This window comes from Hemitrygon akajei, chromosome 15 (genome assembly GCF_048418815.1).
Source record: "Hemitrygon akajei chromosome 15, sHemAka1.3, whole genome shotgun sequence".
Lineage (NCBI taxonomy): Eukaryota > Metazoa > Chordata > Chondrichthyes > Myliobatiformes > Dasyatidae > Hemitrygon > Hemitrygon akajei.
In genome coordinates, this window is record NC_133138.1 from 71,659,128 (window position 1) to 71,681,581 (window position 22,454).

At 41.0% G+C, this 22,454-nt stretch overlaps 1 long non-coding RNA gene across 5 annotated transcripts; it reads right to left on the bottom strand.

Annotated features, from left to right (window-relative positions):
* Positions 1-1,260: 1,260 nt before the first annotated feature.
* On the bottom strand, positions 1,261-13,760 carry LOC140739439 (uncharacterized). Of its 5 annotated transcripts, XR_012101640.1 has the most exons (6): positions 13,689-13,737; positions 13,042-13,085; positions 7,137-7,250; positions 6,466-6,581; positions 3,651-3,722; positions 1,261-3,152 (listed from the first exon to the last, which is right to left on the bottom strand). It is a non-coding gene; the product is annotated as an uncharacterized lncRNA (long non-coding RNA). The 5 variants fall into 5 exon arrangements; XR_012101637.1 differs by lacking the exon at positions 7,137-7,250 and having other exon boundaries at positions 13,689-13,742; XR_012101638.1 differs by lacking the exons at positions 7,137-7,250; positions 13,042-13,085 and having other exon boundaries at positions 13,689-13,760.
* Positions 13,761-22,454: the final 8,694 nt, after the last annotated feature.

Consider the following 22,454-nt stretch of genomic DNA (forward strand, 5'->3'; position numbering starts at 1 on the left):
AGGAATTCTGCAGGTCAGTCAGCATCTATGGAATAGAGTAAACAGACGATGTTTCGGGCCAAGACCTTTCTTCAGGACTGGAAAGGAAGGGGAGAACTCAGGTTTAAAAGACAGGGGGAGGGGAGCAAGTAGTACAAGGTGGCGGATGTTAGGTGAAACTAGGAGAGGGGAGGAGGTGAAGTAAAGTGCTGGGAAGTCGAATGGTGAAAGAAATAAAGAGCTGGAGGAGGGGGAATCTGATAGGAAAGGACAGAGGACCATGGAAGGGGAGGAGAAGCAGAGGGAGGTGACAAGCAGGTAAGGAGATAAGTTGCGAGTTGTCAAAATTCCCCAAGTTATCTATGCCCCAAGCTCTCCGCTGTCTGCAAACACTACTTCAGTATATGCACAAATATTTCTGAGACAGTGGATGCCATTACAGCTGCTGCTCGACTCCTGTAGATTAAAACAGAGGCTTTCGATTGCATAGCTATTAAATACCAAATGTTGTGTTGTTGAATTTTTAGGCCGACAGTATTATCTTGCAGTATTATTCCCTACTCATGTTAAAATATTATATTTAACAATATTATGTCATTGATAACATGAGTAAATCAATCATGGAATTAGTGTGTAATCTGACAACAGCTGGCTTTTTGCTTCATTAATATGTAAATACTAATTGGAGAAACACTTGAAACTAGCACTCTCCACATAAACCAAATGATGCTGCTTGCTGTTTATTTCTTATAAAATGAAGTGACGTTTGGACAGCAGGTAGTGCTGCTGCCCCACAGCTTCAGTGATCCCTAACTTCCCGTTTCTTCTGTGGTGAACTTGCACGTCCTCCCTGTGACTGTGAGAAAGTTTCAGGGGCCCCACTTCTCTGCCGTAGCCTAAAGATACGAGGGTTAGTTAACTGACTGACCACTGCTCCTTACCCTTAGTGTAGGTAATGGAAAAAAAATCAAAGAAGAGTTGGTGGGCGTGTGATATTGAATAAATTACCTGGAAATATTGGGGGGGGGGCGGAGGGAAGAACTGCTGCGAGCTAACATATATTCAACGGGCTGAAAAGCTTTCTGTGCTGTCGTACTACTTATGAACCTCAACGACTCCTTCCAGATTTTGACAAACAATCTATTATGTAGATATGGAGAATCACTGAATACAAGTGGGTAATTGTCTCTAATAGATGGTCAGAGCCATGCTAAAAAGAGGCCACATAACAATATCAGGATTTTATCCGACAAGGGACATACAAATACAAGAGGAAGAGGCTGAAGATTGAGTTGGTTCTTTAATACATGGACAAAAGATAGATCTTTTGAACAAGTTGGAGATGGTGGAAAGTAGGAAGAGGAATTCAATAATTTCAAATTATGGCTCATCGTATCTCACATTTTGTGATATTTTATTTGTCTCCTCACACACATTTTCCCCAGACATAACAGATAGCTTTTTGCTTCATTAATATTTAAACACTATTGTCAGCTATTATCCAGTCCTAACATCTGCCCCTCCAATCTTAATTTCTCGCTCTCCTTTCCCAGCCTGCTGAAAAATCATCAACCTGAAACGTTAATTCATTATCCCTCCCCATGGACACCACATGAGCACAGTTGGGTCTGGCAGCAGATAAAGTTCCAGTACAGAAAGTGTGATGGCTGCTGTTATTGTGGTAAATGAAATAAGTCATTTGGAGCTTGACTGCTAGAGCAGACTTGAGGCCTACTTCTTCACTTTCTGTATTTCCCCAAGTTCTTGTCGTCTTTGGTGACGTTGACGTTGGCACAGGACCTTGGAGCTTTGTGTGAGCTTGTTAGTCTGTGCAAATGGCCAGGGAGATGGACAGATTTGGTAGAGGTGGAATGAAAATTAGATGGGAACATAGAATGATACATATGGTCTTACTCAGCTGAAAGAAGTTGTGTTCATTCATGTCTGGATATCAGTCTGACTGCTTCAAAGCACAGTGCTGCATTGTTAGATTGGTAGAAGCTGGTTTATTATCAGCATAGATAAAAATAACTTCTACTCTCCCCTGTGATCACATTGCATTATGAAGTATAGAGATGAAATTCTGAATAATTCATTAATACATTCTTGAGGGATTTCGGAGTAATACAGCCCCTGATCTGCTTGGAAGTCAGCAATCCATTCAGATCTGCAGGCCTTCATTAAGTTAAATAGGCAGAAACTCAAACCCTCCCGGCATGGGCTAAATTGTAGCTCCCAGGGCAGCAAGTGCTGCACTTCAGACACCTACCCAAGACACTCCACCACTGGAGCTGGGAAATCTGAACACTTAGGCTGCTCCAGGTTAGCCATGCTGAAAGTACAGTAGTCCCAAAACTGTTTTTTTTCGAATAAGAGACAAGCATTGGAACAAACATTTGAAGTTGCTGATAATCAATGATCCTGGATAACAGTGTCATGGCCAATCTGAGGTGCATCCTGCCACTTACCTTGCACTGCACTGAGTCACACCTGTCAGTGTCTCAGAGGAAGACCTGGGTTAGGGCCATGTTGGAAGAAATAGTGTGACGTACGGGCCACTGTACACTCAGTCAGCTCACTCAGCAGAAGATCAGCAATTTTTCTACACACGAAGGTTACTAATCAAACCCAGAGAAAAAAATTGTTTTATAATGTGCGATTTTTATATTGATGTGCTCTACTATTTTAACACCTTGCATTTCTGAAAGCTTTTGTCCTTTATCGTGTCTTTATCTCCTTGTGTGCTCTTAATACTTCATAAACTGTTACAAATGGACTTCAATGCATCAAAGGGATGAGTTTCATGAGTTATTAGGTGAACTCTGAATAACTTTGGACACATTTTCCATCATCAATGAAATTCCCACAAGGAACAACACAAATAATAGCTTAATTAGGTGTCAACATTGCCAGTGAACTTTGATTAATGTCACTTTAATGAAGAACTTTTTCTGGAAATTTGATCTGATTTGTATGGTATCTGTAGTTTTGTACTTTAACTCAGTGTGAAGAGTACATTGTAAGATCTGACAAGGTTTCTTTTAAGCAAACACTGCAGGTGTTCCTTCAGCATTCCTGGTCAGAATACCCTTGAACTAATACTATTTTTCCTACATTAAAGTTCTCTTGGTGGAATGTCTGATTCCTTTATTTCTTGGTGCTTTTCTTGATTCCTAAAAAAGAAAGGTAGAATGGTTCATTTTAATATCAGAGAATGTAGACATTATACAACTTGAAATTCTTACTCTTCACAGACATCCACAGAGAAATAAAAACCAAAAAGAGTGAATGACAGAAAAACATTAGAACTTCAAAGACCCCGTTCCCCATTCCACACAAAAGCAGCAAAGCAAAAACCCTCCCATTGTTCCAACAAAAAGCATCACAGCCCCACACCCACCATACAGGCAATAGCAAGTCCCCAGAGACCATGACTCTCAATGTTACAGAGAGCTTGGACAGTTAGAGAAATCAAAACTTGTGAATTAGTACATTTTGCCATATTGGTCTGGAGTGCACTGTAAGAGTATTTGCTGAAATAGATTTGAATATTCATGGTTGAATTGTAGTGCTATTGTACATAGATGTGGAGAAACATAGCTGGTGTATACAGCAGTTTATGAAATAGAATTACCTATTATGATTGCTCAGACTGATTTAAATGACTTAACTGTGGTAGTTGAAGGTATCTCAATTCCATGATTTGATGATTAACGCTAGAAAAGCAGATGAGAAGAGTGAATCTGCAAGTGAAGCAAAGAATAAAGAGTATGTTTGATTCGCATCAGAATATGGACATTTCAATTAACTCACTGAGGCAGAAGATATCTCCTGCGAGGAGGCAGAACTTTTTTTTTGTACTCGTCAATTAATCTATTACCTGGTGAAAGCAATCATAAAATCTGTTTCATTATTTCTGACAATGTTTGGAGAGATTTGTTTATGACTTCACAGCACCTTAGTGACAGGGACTATGATGTTTTCCAGTTGAGTTAAAGAGTAAATGGTAGTGCTATATTTTGCCACCTCTGGCTGTGAGTTCTGATTGTATCACTTGATCGAATAATTTTGTGTAGGCTATAATTACACAGCTCAATACACACTTTACATCAAGCCTTAGTGCATGCACCACCTCAGTGATCCAAATGACCTCATTCTGCCCCTTTCTGCGATGGTTTTATAATTAATGCCATGAATCTATGAAAGGGAGGACTGTGCAAACTCCACACAGACAGCAGAAGAGATCAAGACTTAACCCAGGCTACCAGGGCTGTGAGACAGTAGCTCAAATTAATGTGTCATTGCTCCAAAGTAAACCTCTTATGGTTTGGAAAATTTTATTCATAATAATGTAAGTTTTTTTTTAATCTTAACAGTCTTAAGCATGCCAATCTGGTTTCTCTTTACATTACTCTGCGGTATAATAAATCAATTTTTCCAGGTCCCATCTAGTCTGTGCAGAACTTTATATTGGGAGTGTTTGTGAATGAAACCTATTGATCAGTTTTTTAACTGCCTTTAATCTTCCAACACACACTAAAAGAAGAAGAAATTATCAAAAATGGAATATATAGGGTTGTGGTGGTGATATAGAATATTAACATTGCACAGTGCAACAACAATCCTATTGGTCATGGGTTGTTCACTTTGGGAGAAGACATTATACTTTAACAAATAGAAACAAGCCAACTGAGACTGAAACCAGTTTTTGGGCAGGGGGTTGGAACAGTTCAAAGGAAAAGAGAGTAAAAGTTGGAAGCTTAGAGCAGGGTGTAGGAGGCGATAGATGTGCTGAGATGGTAGGATGGGGGCTAGTGGAAACAGTAATTAGATAAAGGATTGAGATCAGTAAGCTGTGTACAGATTACAGTGCACAGACTTTCAGTCTATGGCACAGGATAAAGCTGGATGCTTTGTTTCCCTCTCAGTTTTAAACTTCTGGCAGGTTTAAACTTCTAAGCAACCTAAAGATATATACTGAACACTAAAAAAAAAATTTAATTTCCATACATTCACTTTACCCCAGTCAGAACACAGAGGAAGCCAAGTTTGGCATAGTTGCAGATATTCTAATGTTAATGTAATGCCTCAATATCTCAAGCACTGAGGATTGTTGTGAATGCATTCAGCTGCCTTTGCCTTTTCTCTAATAGGACTCTGTAAGATCACATAATATTTCCAGCAAAGTGCTACCTCCAGTGGTAAACAACTTGACACCTGATCAAAGATCAGGATTCTGAATCCCATGCCTGCTTGCCCCTTGAACTCTAAAGCTTTGGTTGGCTGGGCCTTGTCAACCTTCAACCAAAATTTTAATAGGAATACTGCACACTGGAGAGATGTTCCACTTCATAGGAAAGAAAGGGCTCACTTGAATCAAGGTGGCAATCATTAACAATTGTGGTTATCATTTTGTATAAAAGCAAAGAGAGCCACATCCTAGAATATACACTCTTTATGATGTAGCATACTGAAATTCCTGGATGAAGAGGACAATTGCTACACTAATACAACTTTACACTTATATTAAATGACACGTTTGTAAACACTCAGAATTGAAACCAGTAGCCCATGTAATTGACAATGTTCATTGGCATTTCTATTATTCAGTGAAATTCCGTTATCAGCTTGGGTACTCTAAAAAGAACTGGAATCTTTGCCAATTCATGCTTTATGCTGAAAAAAAGCAAGCAGGCATAGGTAATAGTTTTACATTTTTAATTAGTCACAGATCACAAAATAGATTTCTGTTCAGGGCTCTCTATGGGGAATAAAACTCTTCCAGATTCCACAGAGGATTATAACATGGCAGAATTTGCTGCAGTGTTGAGTCACAAGACAAATAGGAATCAGTGAAGGGCTGCGACAGGGCCATTCTGTTACTTTAAACAGAATGTCATACCAACTTGCATCAGTGAATACTAGGAGCCAGGCTGAATAGTTAATCACTAACCATTATTAAAATCTCCAGGATTAGCAATCGTCAAAAGGGAAGAATAGCAGTCAAACAGTCCTTTTTCACCAAATAAACCTTTTAAACAAGTTATAATCAAACTGAAAATGGAAAGCAAGCCTCATTTACCCCACATTCAACATGTCAACGCAGCATTTAATTGCCTAGAAATGCAAATGTACTACACATTGCATGTACGAAAAAAGTTTTCTTTTCCTACACTGAAATGCAACATAATTCCAGACAATTCCGGATTAAATTTCACTAACTTGAACCTACCATACTATTGAATGTACCTTTAACTCTCCTTTGCCCACTCTATAGAATTGCAGCATATACTGTTGAATATCCAAGTGGTGCTCCGACAACCCAAGTAGTCACAGGTCCTTCACACAACAATCTTTCAATGAATATCTATGTGCTCCAATGACTTTCTAAGCCAAACAAGTTCAAAGTTTTCCTTCAAATGTCTTGGTTTCCCTTTGTAATTCTGTCAGCAGTTAATGAGGCTAGAAGAATTTAGCATTATTTACATTTATTTGTGTTGTGGCTTAGTTCTTCCTGCACAAAAAAACTGACAGCTAGCTTGAAAACTCTTCCATTAGGGGTAAAGATTCCTGGAGCAATTTGCTATTCACAGCATTTGATTCTATAATGAAAGCATAAACAAATGCAAATGGTCAGCATTACAACTTATAAATAACGCAATCTATGAGCATACATCTGGAGCAGAGGACAAGCACTTTGGAGATTGGAGATCAAGAAATTATTCCCAAACATTAGTGTCTGTTAAGGCTCAAATCTATTCATGCATGTGAGTATAGCTCCAATTACTCAGGTATACAGCAGCTATTGATTACTGTTAAATAAATCAGAGTTGATGAGGCTCAGCACCGGAGCAGATCATTAAGCAAGGATAATTTTAATGAAGATGAATTATCACAATACAAGTGTAATTATTAGCACCACAAATCTGATTTTTGGTGATATAATTTAGCTGCAAAGTCGAGGGTGTATGTGAATATCAAAAAAAATGTATTCTTGCATTTAAGCAATGTATTTTCAAATAAACATAGAATGGAATAACCAAATGCAGTAAAGCCTCCTGAACTCTGACCCAATATCTATGAATCACTAATACATTATCACTTTATATTTTATAAAAAAGTTATAAAATATTGTCTTGGTATAATATAATAATAGCCTTTGATGATGGAGGAAGCTGGTCTGGATGAAACTGGGAATTCTGAGGTGACATTTTTCAGACTTTTCTTTAGATCTGCGACAACTGGCACTGGGGGAGCCGACGGCCAAGATTCTGAATTGAAACAAAATGAGATCAGCATGTCCTGTTACATATCAATCCTTTCTCAGGTTAAAAGAATGATTTTAAGAACAGTGGTGTGTCCTTCTGAAAAACAGAAAATTAAAAGTATTTGTGAAAAAGATAGATAATATTAAATAAATGCCACAAATGACAATAACTGACACATACAGCAACTTGAGACAGTCCACTTTTAACTTACTTTTTTTTAAAAAGCAAAATAATCTCTTCCAACTTTCTAGTCTTTCTGAGGTTGGGAAAGTTTTACTGGAGAGACATCTGCAATTTCAGTTGCATCATAGCACCACGTAATTCTCTCACTGAAGGAACCTGCAGCTCAGACCTCGAGGTGGCTTTTCAGGAATTAAAGTGTTGCTTCACAACAGCTCCGATCCTTGCTATCCCTGACTCAGAGCTGCCATTCTTTGATGAAGTAGTACCTCAGACGTTGGGGCTGGGACTGTTCTTTTGCAATGCTTTCCCCCACCCTATCCCCATCTGACCAGAAACTCCATCCCGATGATTTCTTGTCCTGGTGGCTCCCAGTAGAAAGGAATTATTATTCAGGGAATAGAGAGCTGCTGATGGTCAAGTCAGCCGCGGTAAAAATTTGCAAACCCCAGAAAATGCTTGATCATGATGGGTTGCAGCCAATCCCCGATGGCTTGGGTCTTGCTAGGGTCCATCTGCAGATTCCCCTTAGAGGCAGTAAACCCAAGGAAGGAGGCAGTGGAGACACTCTTCTCCAACTTGGCAAATAGTTTTGGAGTGAACGTTGAAGGACTGTCAGAAGATGAGTATATCATCCGGGTACAGGATGACAAAGTGATGTAGCATCTCTTTGAAATCATCATTAATAAGGGCCTGAAAGCCCATTGGAGCATTGATTAAACCGAACAGCATCACAAAATATTTACAGTGGCCAGTGGGGATGTTGGAAGCGGTCTTCTATTCATCACCTTTCCGTATGCGTTAGGGAGGTCCAGTTTAGTAAAGATGGTCGCCCCTTGGAGCAAGTCAAAACCTGTGGGATCCGGTTGTTCACTATGATCTTATTGAGGCCTCAATAATCCATACATGCTCTGAGTCCACCATCCTTTTCCACCATGAAGAAACAACCTGCACCAACAGGGGATGTGAAGGGGCAGATGAATGCTAGGGCTTCATGGATTGACTCCTCCACGGCAACCCTTTCTGAAGCTGACAGGGAGTAGAGAGTTCCTCAGGGCAGACAGGTTCCAAGCAACAGTTCAATTATACATTCATAGTTTGGATGAGGTGGGAGCACTGTGATCCTTTTCTTTCTAAAAATCTTGCACAGGTCTACATATTTGAAAGAACTCGGGACAGCTCAGAAGGGACAGGAGGCGTGAAAGTGGGTGGGCAGCCCAGCAGTAAGTAGACCATCAGTGGAGTGCACCAACCAGTCAATTTGTTAGTTATGGAGGGGTAACAAGGCGTGTCCAGAGATCAATGAAAACTCAGGAGAATAAATAAGGTAACACACGCAAAATGCTGGAGGAGCTCAGCAGGCCAGGCAGCACCTAGGAAAAGAGTACAATTGATCTTTTCAGCTGAAACCCTTCAGCAGGTCTTTTTCCTAGATGCTGCTTGGCCTGCTGAGTTCCTCCAACGTTTTGTGTGTGTCGCTCGGATTTCCAGCATCTGCAGATTTTCTCTTGTTTGAGAATAAATAAGGTGGAATGAAGAAGAAACCTGCACCAACAGGGGATGTGAAGGGGCAGATGAATCTGGATGCTAGGGCTTCATGGATTGACTCCTCCATGGCTATATGTAGACTAATGGGAGCGGTTAGGTGGCAGATCTTCCCAAGACCCAGAGATCTTCTGTCCAGAGCCATTGCCATGACCAGCTGGTGGAGACAAGCCGGGGAATTCAAAGATGACTTGCTAACCCGAGGTCCATGAAATTGCCTGCTGAGTCAAAATACACGAAGCCTACAAGGACATGCTGTTTACCCCAGGAGACAGAGGTAAATCACACTACCCCAGACATAGCAGAGCTGGAAGTAATAGTGGAACCTTTCACAGACTGCTCTTCCCTGGACAGATATTTCCTGACCAATCAGTATAGGCAGAGCAGAAATGGCCCAGCTCACCACAGTATGGACAGCACTTCCCCTTCCTTCTCCAATCCTGCTCAGCTGGAGAAAGTCTGGCTCCACCCAGTTGCTTCAGCTCCTCTGGAGGAAGTTGAGGGTAGTTGGAGGGTGTGCATGACCACACAGAAAAAGACAAGGCTGGAGGGGCTCAGAGACTGGCAACCCTAGAGGACTCACTGCTGCACTCTCTTTTCCTTTCCCAGAGACAATTATCAACCCAGCTGGAGGTGTCAATGACAGTCTCAATATCTTCAGCTGGGTCTCTGGCTGACAATTCATCTTTAACAATGGTGGAACTTGGCAATCAGGGCTTCAGCATTCCAACCACTCACTGCTGCTATGGTGTGGAACTCTGTCAGCCACTCTGATGAGAGGAGACAGCCGGCTGCCTGTCATCTGCTGACTGGGTGGTGAAATGCCTTGTTCATCTCCCTGGTGAAGAGTGACAAGTCTGCACAACTTGAAGAGTTCTTCTCCCAGAGCACTGTAACCCAGGCAAGAGCTTTGTCGGAGAAGCGAGGGATGATATAGACCGCTTTGCTGTGGTTGGTGGGGAACTTTGTGGGTTATGGCTCGAAAGCCAGAGAACACTGGGTAAGAAACCCTTTACATGTCCATCAAATCGCTCAGGTGCCAGGTTTGTGGGAACCATGAGGAACTGGAACAGGACAAACAGGTGATAATTCTATTTTGGCTGGAGACTAGCAGCAGAAGCTTACTGGCTGAACCAAATGATTTTGGTGAGCAACTACAGGGTGGTGAAGATCTGCTGGAGCATATGCTCACCTCCATCCACCATGATATCCTGGCTGATTAGCACTGATCAGAAGCTGTTAGGGTCCATGAATGGCTCAGTCTTTCTCTAAAAATGGTTGCCAAGTTTGGTTTGAATCAGTTTGTTATGATGAAGCTCTGTAGCTTTAACCAGTGAACTTCCAGTAGGGACTTAAACCAGGAGACCCCAGTGCAGAAGAGACCTTAGACAAGGATGGTATTGAACAAAGATTCTTTACTTTTGGATAGGTCGGTTGAGAACACAATCTAGAACTTGAGAATCACTACACACAAGGTAGGTAAGCTTAAGACTAAGCAAAGATTAAAGTAACAGAGAGGACTTAGTCAAATAAAACCAGGCACAGGTGCACTGATAACTAAAACAAAATACAGGTGAAAATAATCAACTAATAATCCTGGGAGGAGGAATCTCAGAGCCTGGAGGTCTCTGGAACCCCTAGGTGGTCAGACCAAGATGTGGCACTTTGAGTGGCAAGTAGTTGATAACAACTGGAGCTTTGAAAATTCTTTCACCTATCTGGCAGATATTTGTACCAATAATCTATTGAACATTTGTTTTCAGTTGATGAAACTCAGTGCAATGGACAAACTGTAAGCTAGGTAAAAATCCTGTCCTAAAATCCCCACAAGTGTTTTGTGGTGCCCTCCCTCAACTGCGCTCTTCCTTCCGATTTGCATTCCGTGTACAGTACTGAAGACCTGTGTCCCAGAACTAGCTGCACATTGAATCAAGCAGTTCTATTGCACTTACACCACCAGATTTATCCAGCATTGTCATGCTTTACTTAAATGTAGCCTTTTCATAAAAACCACAAATCTATTCTGGCTGATCAATCTCTTCTCAATCATCTGCATAGTGATGGAAGCTAGTAAGTGCCATTTCATCACAGATAACACACTCACAGGTCCCTTTTGACCAGAAGCTTATCATACCTTTAGTTCAAACATGAACCAAAGAGCTGATTTTCTGAGACAAGGTGAGAATGCCTGTTTTAACATCAAGGCAACATTTGACTGAGGGTGTAGCAGGGAAAATGCCTGAGTCATAGAAATCATTAACACAGCCCCAGGAGATCACCACAATAATTGCTTAGGGCAGTGTCCTAGACCCAACGAATCTCATGTGCTCCATCAATGACTTCACTTCCAATGCAAGTGGTGATATCTTCTGATGATTGCACAAATTTCGATTCTGTTCACAACTCCTCAACAAATGAAGCAGCCATCCTTGAATGGATCAAGACTCTTGCAAATCATTTAGGACAGAGTTAAGGAAAAACTTCTTCTCCCAGAGAGTTGTGGGGGTCTGGAATGCACTGCCTCAGAAGGCAGTGGAGGCCAATTCTCTGGATGCTTTCAAGAAGGAGCTAGATAGGTATCTTATGGATAGGGGAATCAAGGGATATGGGGACAAGGCAGGAACCGAGTATTGATAGTAGATGATCAGCCATGATCTCAAAATGGCGGTGCAGGCTCGAAGGGCTGAATGGTCTACTTCTGCACCTATTGTCTATTGTCTATTGTCTATATTTGTGTACTGACAATCTCCAACAAGAGAGAATCAAACCACCTACCCTTGGTGATACTCAATGTCATTTTTTTTGTGTGTGCCATACTCTACCAGAGCCTCGGCGACCACTTTTTTTTCAAGTGGTTGTCTTGGAGGAAAGATTCTGTGAGTGGTCGCCCACATCCTTCTCACAGCGCAGTTGTTTTTTTTAAAAATGAGGCCGAGTTGCGAGCTCGACACTCAACCCAGCACGGATGGAAAGCTTGCCCGGGAGTGGCCCGACGGTGTTCAAACTTGGGAACCTTCGCTCCAGAGTCCAGCACTGATGTCACTGCACCACCAGCTAGCCTTCCATTACCATCACTAAATTCCCACCGTAGGAGTCAAAGACCAGAAATTCAACTAGATTGGAACAGATAAATATAACAGTGTAACCCCCGGTAAGCCTCAGGCTCGCTCAACTCGCTGCTGTCCAGCGGGAGCAGCCTTCGGCCCCGCCAAACTGGGTAATCAGCTTGTGTGGATGCTGTGTGATGTCCCCACCCCGCCAAATAACAGACAGTACACCATATGCGATTAAATGATTACACTTTATAGATCTTACTAAAACAAAGTGATTAATAACAATACAGTATATATGAAGGAAAAGAAAATAAAGAAAAGGCACCAAAACTTATCAAAGTCCAAACCACTTTGTGCACAACCGGTGGAGCTCAATTAACGAAGTCTTCTGGCCACCATTCGATCCCCTCAGACCTCCTCTCCTTGTAGCTCAGGACCACCCGAAGCGATCAACCAAGCACCCCCAGCCCATCTGTCTTTGTCTCCCCTCCTCGCCGAAAATCCTGGCCTCGGACCCCCCACTTGGGGCCCGTTCCATCGCCCAGCTTACAGCATCGCGTCCTCTCTCTCTCACCCCCTCGCACCAACTCCCCAAAAGCCCGCCAACACTAGCTTACAGACCCAGGAGAGTGCATTACATCTATCCCAATTGGTTAATAAATGAATACAATTCTCATTATCAGTAATTCTAAACCCAAACAAGCTGCGAGAGAAAGCACTTATCATAACAAAGAAGCATTCCTACTTTTAACAAAACAAGGAAGCCATTTTGATTACCACACACAGTAACAAAGAAAATGAGGAAACCCCCTTACAACAGTTTTAAGGGCAGGTCGAACGATGCGGTTGTATTGAAGATAGTATCATGAATACTGCTTTGAGGACAAGCTCACACAGGAAATTCAGGTACACCAGCCAGAGATCAGCTAGTACCCATAAAACTAACTTCCGCAAGAGATGATACACGCAGATGACGAGGAAAATAATGATTGAGAAAACTTAATGGTAACGCTTACCCCAAGGCAGTCTAAAAGACACCACCACAAGTATAGATCGTGCACTACAATGAAATATTAAATATATTGACAGGAGGCAAATCATTTATGCTCTAGAAATGTATAATCAACTGCTGTTCTTATCTGAAGCTAGCAAGATCATGTCAGTTCAAATCACAAATTGCCTTATATAGTTGCTGAACCACACTTTACTTAAACAACCTGCTTTCAGCTTTAGAAATGGACTTTAAATCTCTCCCACACAGATAATTCAGTTCTTGGTCAATGCAAGTCTGCAGCAAGAAACTGCAAAGATAATGCTAATTGCTATGAATTTTTCATGAGGAAACCTGAGAAAAATAGATAGTAAAAGAAACAGCACCATAGTTTAGTGGCTATAGTCTGCCACTCAAGGGCAAGGAGTGCTAAGTCTGAAAGGGATTATTAACCTTGTATATCTGCTTGTGAATTCTATATTGAAATGCTAGATGCTAAAATGGAAACATTTTACATTTTCTAGCCATATTGAAAGAAAGAAATTTGCAAGAATTTAACAGAAAATTCATGTCTTAGGAAATAATATTGGCAGTTCTGCAAACCCATCATACAATGGAGTACAATGGCGCAGATTTTGTCCAGTGAAGAGTTCAATGTTAAACTGTGCTCACTTTCAACAGAAGTCCCAGGTTTCCATATGGGTGCCGAACAGCTGGTAGTTCTGCAGCAACACTGGAACTTTGTTTTTTTTTGTGTGGGAGGACTGGATTACAAGTTCATAGTCCATGCACATCTCTGCCAACAATTTCAGGTTTTCCACAGTTAACTGCACAATGTGCCGATGACAAAAAATGCTGCTACTCTTCTACTGATAACCCCACTATTGTTATTGCAGCAAATTGTGGTCCAATGTTAAATGCATTTAGTACTAAACAGGGAATTATCTTAAACCATTTAACAGAACATTTATTTCTGAGGTACTATAAATGTTCCGAAGCAATTAAAATAAATGCCAAAAGGTTAAAAACTTTATTTTTTTCATATCACTTTTTCCATTTGGAGCAGAAAATATGATATTATTAGGCCTTGATCACACTGTGCAGAAGAATATCCTGTCCAGGCTGAGTGAGCTAACTGCCCTTGACATCAGGGCATATTTGATGGAGTAAGACATTAAGGTGCCCTGGCTAAATTGGAGTCAAAAGAACTCATGGAGAAATCTCCAACTGGTTGGAGTTACACCAAGCACAAAGGAAGATGATTAAGCTGGTTGGAGGTTAATCACCTCAGCTGTGGGACCTCTCTGCAGGAATTGCTCAGGGCAGTGTCCTGGGCACAGCACTTGTCACTGCTTCATCAATGATCTTTCTACAATTGTAGGGAAAGAAGTAGAGATGTTCACTGACAATTGCACAATGTTCAGCACCATTTTGCAGTTCCTCAGATAAAGAATGTGTCCACATCCAAGGGCATCAAGAATGGATCATCTCCAGGCCTGGGCTGGTAGGTGGCAGGTATCAGTCACTCCACCCAAGTGCCAAGAAATTATGATATCCAACAGAGAAAAATCTAACGTGCAATGACTTGCCCCACTATTAATATCCTGGGGGTCACCATTAACCAGAAACTGAACTGGAGTAGACACATACGCAATACGGCTACAAGTGCAGATCAGAGACTGGGAATCTCACTCTCCAAAGCCCGTCCACTATCCATCAGGCTCAAGTCAGAACTGCGCTGAAATCTCTCCGCTTGTCTGGATGAGTAAAGCTTCAAGAGCACAAGACCCACTTCTTAAAGTCCAGCTTTAACAACACCGTACAGGACATAGCAACCCGCTGGCTAGGCACCCCATCCAAAACCATTCACTCACTCCCCTACCAATGCACACAAGCAGCAGTTGTGCCTCTACAGGAGGCACTGGAGCAACTCAGCAAAAATCCACAGATAGCATTTTCCAACCTCCAGCAGCTAGGACAATGACAGCAAAGGTATGGGGAGCACCACCAGCTGGAATTTGCTCTCCAAACCAAACACCATCCCCATAGTTAAAGTAAATGATCAAAATATATACTTATATCTATATACGTATACACACACACACACACACACACACACACACACACACACACACACACACACACACACACACACACACACACACACACACACACACACACACACACACACACACTCAAACCGTATACTATCCCAAGATTTATTTTCTTGAGGGCATTTGCAGTAGAACAAAAAAGTCAATAGAATGAATGAAAAACAACATGCAAACAAAGAAATAATACTGAGTGCATCAGTTGTAGAGTCCTTGAAAGTGAGTCCATAGGTTGTGGAATCAGTTCAGTGAAAACTTGGGTGAAATTATCCACGCTGGTTCAGGAACCTCTCTGATGTTTGGAGGGTAATAAATGTTCCTAAACCAACTGGTATGGGACCTAAAGCTCCTATACCTCCTTGCTGGTGGCAGCAGTGAGCAGAGAACGTGGCCTGGATGGTGGGGGTCCTTGATGATGAATACTGCTTTTTTGTGGCAACACTCCTTGTAGATGTACTCAACGGTGGGGAGGGCTTTTACTGTGATGGACTGAGCCATATACACTACCTTTTGTAGGTTTTTCCTATCTTGGGTATTAATGTTTCCATACCAGGCCATGAGGCAATCAGTCAGGATACACTCCACTGTGGATCTGTAGAAGTTTGTCAAAGTTTTAGATGACATGCCAAATCTGTGCAAATTTCTAAGAAAGTAGAGACACTGCTGTGCCTTATTTCTGATGACACTTACATGCTAGACCCAGGACACATCCTCTAAAATGATAATGCCAAGGAATTTAAAGTTGCTGACACCCCCCGCCCCCCCCCCCCCCACAATCCTCCAATGAGGACTGCTTCATGAACCTCTCATTTCCTCCTCCTGTAGTCAATAATTAGCTCTTTGGTATTGCTGATATTGAGTGAGAGCTTGTTGTTGTGGCACCATTCATCCAGATTCTCCAATCTCCTTCCCGCCTATATGCCAATTCATCACCATCTTTGATTCAGCGAACAACATGTGGTGTCATCAGCAAACTTAAATATGGATTGAAGCTGTGCTTAGCCACACAGTCATAAGTATAAAGCATGAAGAACAGAGGGGTAAGCACACAACCTTGTGGTGCACCTGTGCTGATGGTGATTGTGGAGGAGACGTTGTTGCCAATCCGAACTGACTGGTGAGGAAATAGAGGATCCAGTTGCACAAGGAGGTATTGAGGCAGCTTATTGATTAGTTTCGAGGAGATGATACATCAAAATGTACGACCATTTTTAACGACCAGTGTTAAGGGGTCAAAATCTTAGAACTCCTCACTAACAGTACTGTGGGTATACATACACTTCAAGGACAGCAATGGTTCAAGAAGGCAGCTCACCACCACCTCCTGAAAGGCAACTAGGGATGGGCAATTAAATGATGGCTCAGCCTGTGAAGCTCACATCCCTTGAATGAATAATAATTAAGAAAATCTGCTTTTCTTTCTCAGTCACTGAGCAGTAAAAAGGGAAGATTAAATAATCCAACATCAAACAATGATTTTTTTTAGGAAAAAGAGCAGTTACAATGTCATTGTGACCTTTAATGTTTTCAACAGAACCACTGCAATTAAGCTGGTTTGTTCTAGTACTGCAAATTAAATTTAAAATGCTGAACTAGTTCCCTTGACAACACTCACTCTTGGTACCTACGCCACCTCCTGGCATAAAATGGAACACCAAGCAGCCGAGAAACTCCAAAGGGTTCTGGCCCCTGAACTTTCAGGAGACTTCAGCAGCTACCCAGAGGAAAAGTCCGTCTATTCCCAGCATTCCAGAATTGCTATAGGCTTGCCCTTTGCACTATGTAAGGGAGGAGGTCAGATCAGAAAACCCCAGAAGTGGCACTCCTTCACTTGCTCAAATTACATTCAAGAACTTGTGGGTCATGTGCCTCTCGCATTCATAAGAGAACCGACACGATCAATCACCACCCCCGATTCACTGCTCACATAACCTTAAATAAAATGGGCCAGACAATAGCACTTATTCTAGTTAGCAGGTCACTACGAGGACACAATGAAAATTGTCAGGGCACTGTAAAGCAAAATGTGAAGATGCTGAAAATATGAACCAAAAACAGAAAATGCTGGGATAAGCATCAGGACAGATAAAGAGAGAAAAATAATTGATTCAGGTTAAAGAACCTTAATCAGACACATTCATTTCATATGAACGAATACTAATTGCTTTTAATCCGGATTTACCCTGAAATTCCAAACTTTTAAAATATTGTTTGAATAATACAAAAATATAAAATTGGAAACATTCTGCAGTAACTATGGGTATGCTTCAGGTTGAAGGTTTTACATCAGACGCTGCATTTGCATTTCCTCTTGGTTTGATTGAACGATGATCATACTTTTCACTATAATTGCAGCAAAAGAAATGCTTTGTCAGCAGTTTCCATTCAACTGCTGTTGAAGGATTAGAGGATCATGAAGTTATTCTACATCCATCTGCAAATCTTAGCAAAACGTTTTACTTCATATCTTAACGTTTCTTCCTATGGTAAATCAAAAATCTTAAAAACAAGTGTGACAATTAATCTCAAATACCAAAAGTACGCCTGACATTTTTGGAAGTCAATTTTGTGTTCCTTGCTGTTATGCTCGATCGGTCTAGCTTCAAGTTAAATGTTTCATTTTCATCTGTTTGATATTCTCCCTCTCTGTTCTTTAATTTCAGTTCCTGTCACTTCACAGGTCCCAAAAGAAAAACATGTTCTTTTTCCTTCAAATTGCACAAAGCCACTTTAGATAGCATTGCAGCAAACAGTGAACACACTGATTTTCATAACTGTTTTTCCTTGCACTTGGAGGAGTGCAATCTGACTTTGTGCATGATGTTTTTTAATAATTATAACTGGACGCATTAACATCATCAGAATGTGAAATAATGCAAGCCATTTAAACACAGAAAAGAATGCTGGAAGAACTCAGTGGGTCAATCAGCAACTGTGGAGACAGAAGGTGCATGGTGACGTTTGGGCTTGAGACCCCGCAGTAGCACTGATTTTTGCCAAGTGATTTTCAAATAGTTTTTCATTTTCCACATACAGTACCTGATGTGCTGGATATTTTCAACATTCTGTTCTCAGTTTAAATTCTCTGCAGCAGCACAGACTGATATTTCGTAGCACTCAACAATCCATCAGTCCATGAACCAAATGGCATCACAATCTGCACATCACTATGGTTAGCATAGCCTCGCCCTATCAGAAATACTTATATTGTCCTTTCTAACTTTCTCCCACCCTCTTTACATCCTTAACTCATTTTCTCATATTCCCAGTTTTGATAGAAGGTCTTTGTCATAGATATCAACTCTGTTACCTTTTTCACAGATGCTGTCTGACATGAAATATTGTTTCTAGTATCTTCAGTTTTATTTCAGATTTCTAATATCAGCAAGACTTCTTGGGATTTTGCATGGATCCTAAATCACCTGATTAATAATACTTTTTTTTTAAAGGAATAACTTATTCTCTAGCATCTATACAATATTGATATGCCTCTCAACTCAACCATTGCACAGTTAACATTATTAAATAATAGCCTGAGAACATCTTCCTAAAACTACATGAATTATCCTTCTGATCACAATGATTATACAATTTGTATCAGGACATAGATCACCAAATAATTTAATTGCTGTATTGGTTAATGCACAGTAGCACAAAGAGAAATGAAGACATGGAGTGAAACAAGTTGAGGACTGTGCATGCTCAGAGGTAGAGGCCTGGAAGTCAAACCTGGAAACGTTGAAGGTCGAAGCCCAATACATGGCAAATCTGGAAGTAGAAACATGAGAGCCAATAGGAATGAGAGGGCCTAGGTCACTAAGGTCAGAGGTCTATACAAGTCCAGAAGTCAAGACATGAAAGTCAAACCCGTGATCGGCAAGTCCTGGAGTGAAGTCTGGAGATGGAGGCCTGACGTCTGAGTCTGAGAATGTGGAAACGATGACTGGAGGTCACTTACCCTGGGGTTAAAGGACTGTCTGGGTGTGTGAGTGGTTAGGTTGGTGGGAAGGTGTCAGAGGGAGGGATGGGATAGGGGCACTTTTTGCTGTTATCATCTTCTGTTTTTTTTATTTTGTTGTTGCTGCTTGGGCTGTTCTGTGGAACATAGTGGGCATGCTATGTTGCCACTGGAATGTGTGGCGACACTTGCGGGCTGCCCCCAGCACATCCTTGGGTGTGCTGGTTGTTAACGCAAAAGATGCATTTCACTGTATGTTTACGACGTACACATGATAAATAAATCTAAATCTGAAATCAATTTCAGAGGGTTTTAGTTTTCAGCACAAATTAATCAAATGCTCAAAGTGGAGGTCTATGAGCAAACCCAAAACATGAGTCAATTATACAAAGTTAAATGACATTCCAGGCAGGTGCAAAAGATCTGACAAATAAATACATCAAAATACTGACAGGAAATATAGAGTTCCTTATATTGTCATTAAAATTCCAACAGAACAACAAACAGAGGGAAATGCAAAGATGAAGAAATAGGAGCAGGAGTCGGCCATCTGGCCCAATGAGCCTGCCCCGCCATTCAATAAGATCACGGCTGATCTGGCCATGGACTCATCTCTGCCGAGCTGCTTTTTCCCCATAAACCTTCATTGGCCTACTATGCTAAAATCTATCCAATCTCACCTTAAATATGTTCACTGAGGCAGCCTCCACTCCTTCATTGGGCAGTGAATTCCACAGATTCACCACCCTCTGGGAAAAGCAGTTCCTCCTCATCTCCATCCCAAATCTACTCCCCCGAATCTTGAGGCTAAGTCTCTTAGTTCCAGCCTCACCTATCAGTGGAAACAACTTTCCTGCCTGTAGCTTATCTATCTTTTTTCTATATGTTTCTATAAGATCTTCTTAGTAGCAACTAAGTAACTAAGTAGTAACTTGCCATCATAAAGCTGTTTATAAAATTCCCAGGCTGTTCTAGTTTGTGCTATTTTTACTATGTGCAGTAACCATTATATAAGCAAAACTACAGAGTAAGATACTACAGTCAACTGATGTGACAAATAATCCATGTATCTGCTTTGTTGTAGCAACCTTGCCAGAACTCAGCAGCTCCTGTATATCGACATGCCGTACATTGCCAGAAAATATACTAGATGATAGTGAGAAATAGAAATTGAAGGAAGACACACATTACTAGATGGTTTTATCACAAACAAAGCAAACATATACAGTTTAATATTTTAAATCACCTCAAAATATCTAAAAATGCTAGAGCAATGGCTTTGAGAATTACAAAACATTGCATTTTCTTTTTATTTTCTGAAGTGACCAAAAATATGTTAGTGACAATCAAGGTTTCATCAAAACAAAAGTGAACAACCTAAGTGATTCCTATTCTGCCCAATAGCCAGATTCTGAACAGCAGGTTCATACATCACCAAGTAATTGATTCATTCCCTGGTGTTCAAATGCAATATACACAAGTCTGCTCAATGGAAATGTGACACAGGAATTTAAGGGTACCATCTTCACAAAATACGTTTTTCAATTGGATTAAAGAGAAATGCATTTCCAGGATTGATCATTTAGATGAAGCCAAGATTTTTTTTAAATACATAAATTTGTATACTCACTGGACTCTTTAATTTGCCTTTACTAATTTAGTAACCTAAAGTGTGTCTTTTCCGTAGGGCAGGCAGGGAAATTACTGATTTACAACAGTTATTATCTTCCCAACTTTGTTTATTGACAGTCATAATGCCAGGGTTTTCTCCTCTTGTTTGCAAACGGTAGTTTCATCATTCTATATGCACTTCCTCATCCTTGTGCCAAAAAACAAAGTTCATTGTGCCATTTCTATTCCAGTTTGTTCTTTCAAAAGCTACCCACGTTTTTTTTCTCCTTCGTTCCATCCACTGACAAACTACATCCATTTAAAAATTTAAGTTCTGCTTAAACCAGCCATCACAACTTTATTTATCTCTGACTTATTTTCCTAGTGCCTTGCTCTTTTTGGGCCTCTGCTCTTCCACTTGGTTTCACAATTTACAAGAAAAGTCATTGCACACTTAAACTGAAATATAGCCAAGTCAATTTCCTTATCAAGAGACTCAATCCCATAGAATAAAAGCTGATGAAACTGAAACTTTTAGATGGCAAAAGGACTATAACAAAGTTATAGTCATAAAGTTATACAGCACAGAAATAGGCCAATCAGCCCAACTCATCCCTGCTGACAAAATGCCTTGCTAAGTGAATTCCATCTGCCTGCGTTTCAAACTTCACAAATCCTTGGGATTTGTCTCCTTACAGGCAGCCACAAACCAAAGAAAACCTTTAAAAACAGACCATCGAGAATCCAATGCACAAAATGGAAAAAAAACAACTCATGCAAAAAAAAGTAAGCAAATAGCTTCAGAATGAAAGACATGAAGCCATGCATCAGTGCAGATGAAGCAGGCCACAGCCTCAGTTCAGCACAGAGCTGTGAGCAGAATGGGACAAAACTGGCCCTCACCTCCCCTTCAATCCCACTATGCAGACATTTTCAATCTGGCCTGGTGCTTAAATCATCCAAACATTGGGTCATCCCTTGCTCTCAGACCACTCTGGGTCTAGAATCCCACCGCCATGATTTGGGCCTCATCTGACTTCCTATTTGGCTCAGTGCTTAAGGGGATCAAATATTGATCAAGGACTTGCATCGCTCATGGGGCTGCCATAACTCTGCCTCAACCCGGCCTTTGCTTTCACTCACCTTGACGATGCCTTCCATATACCTCTGCCACTGCTCACCTCCGCTTTCCTCAACCATTTCTCGCCTGCGCCTCCGCCACTCCATTGTTAGCATTGATCTTTATTAATAAAGTGTATTAATGGGGTATTTAATAGTTTTCCTTGTTTTGTATTTTGGCACCTATGAGTAATTGCTGGACATCACCTTAAACCAGAACCGAAAATGTAGAGGCCCATATCTCTCTACCTTTCCTGCTGGTAGACATGTTCAAAGGTCTTATAAAAGTTGTAATTGTGCATGCCTCTTCTACTTCCTCTGGTGGCTTGATACACACATCTTCCACACTCCATGTGAAAAACTTGCCTCTCAGGACCCTTTATATCATTCCCCTCCCACCTTAAACTTATTGAATGCCAGTTAATTTTAGTCTCAACCTGGGAAAAAAAAAGAGACTGACAATCCACTTTATCACTGCTCCTCATAAGTTGATAAACATTAATGAAGTCACAACTACCCATTTGCCTCCTTTACTCCAGGAAAAACAACCCCAGCCTATCCACTGGCATGAAATGAAAGCTAATCGTTTTTCAGCAACACACACAAAATGCTGGAGGAACTCAACAGGCCAGGCAGCGT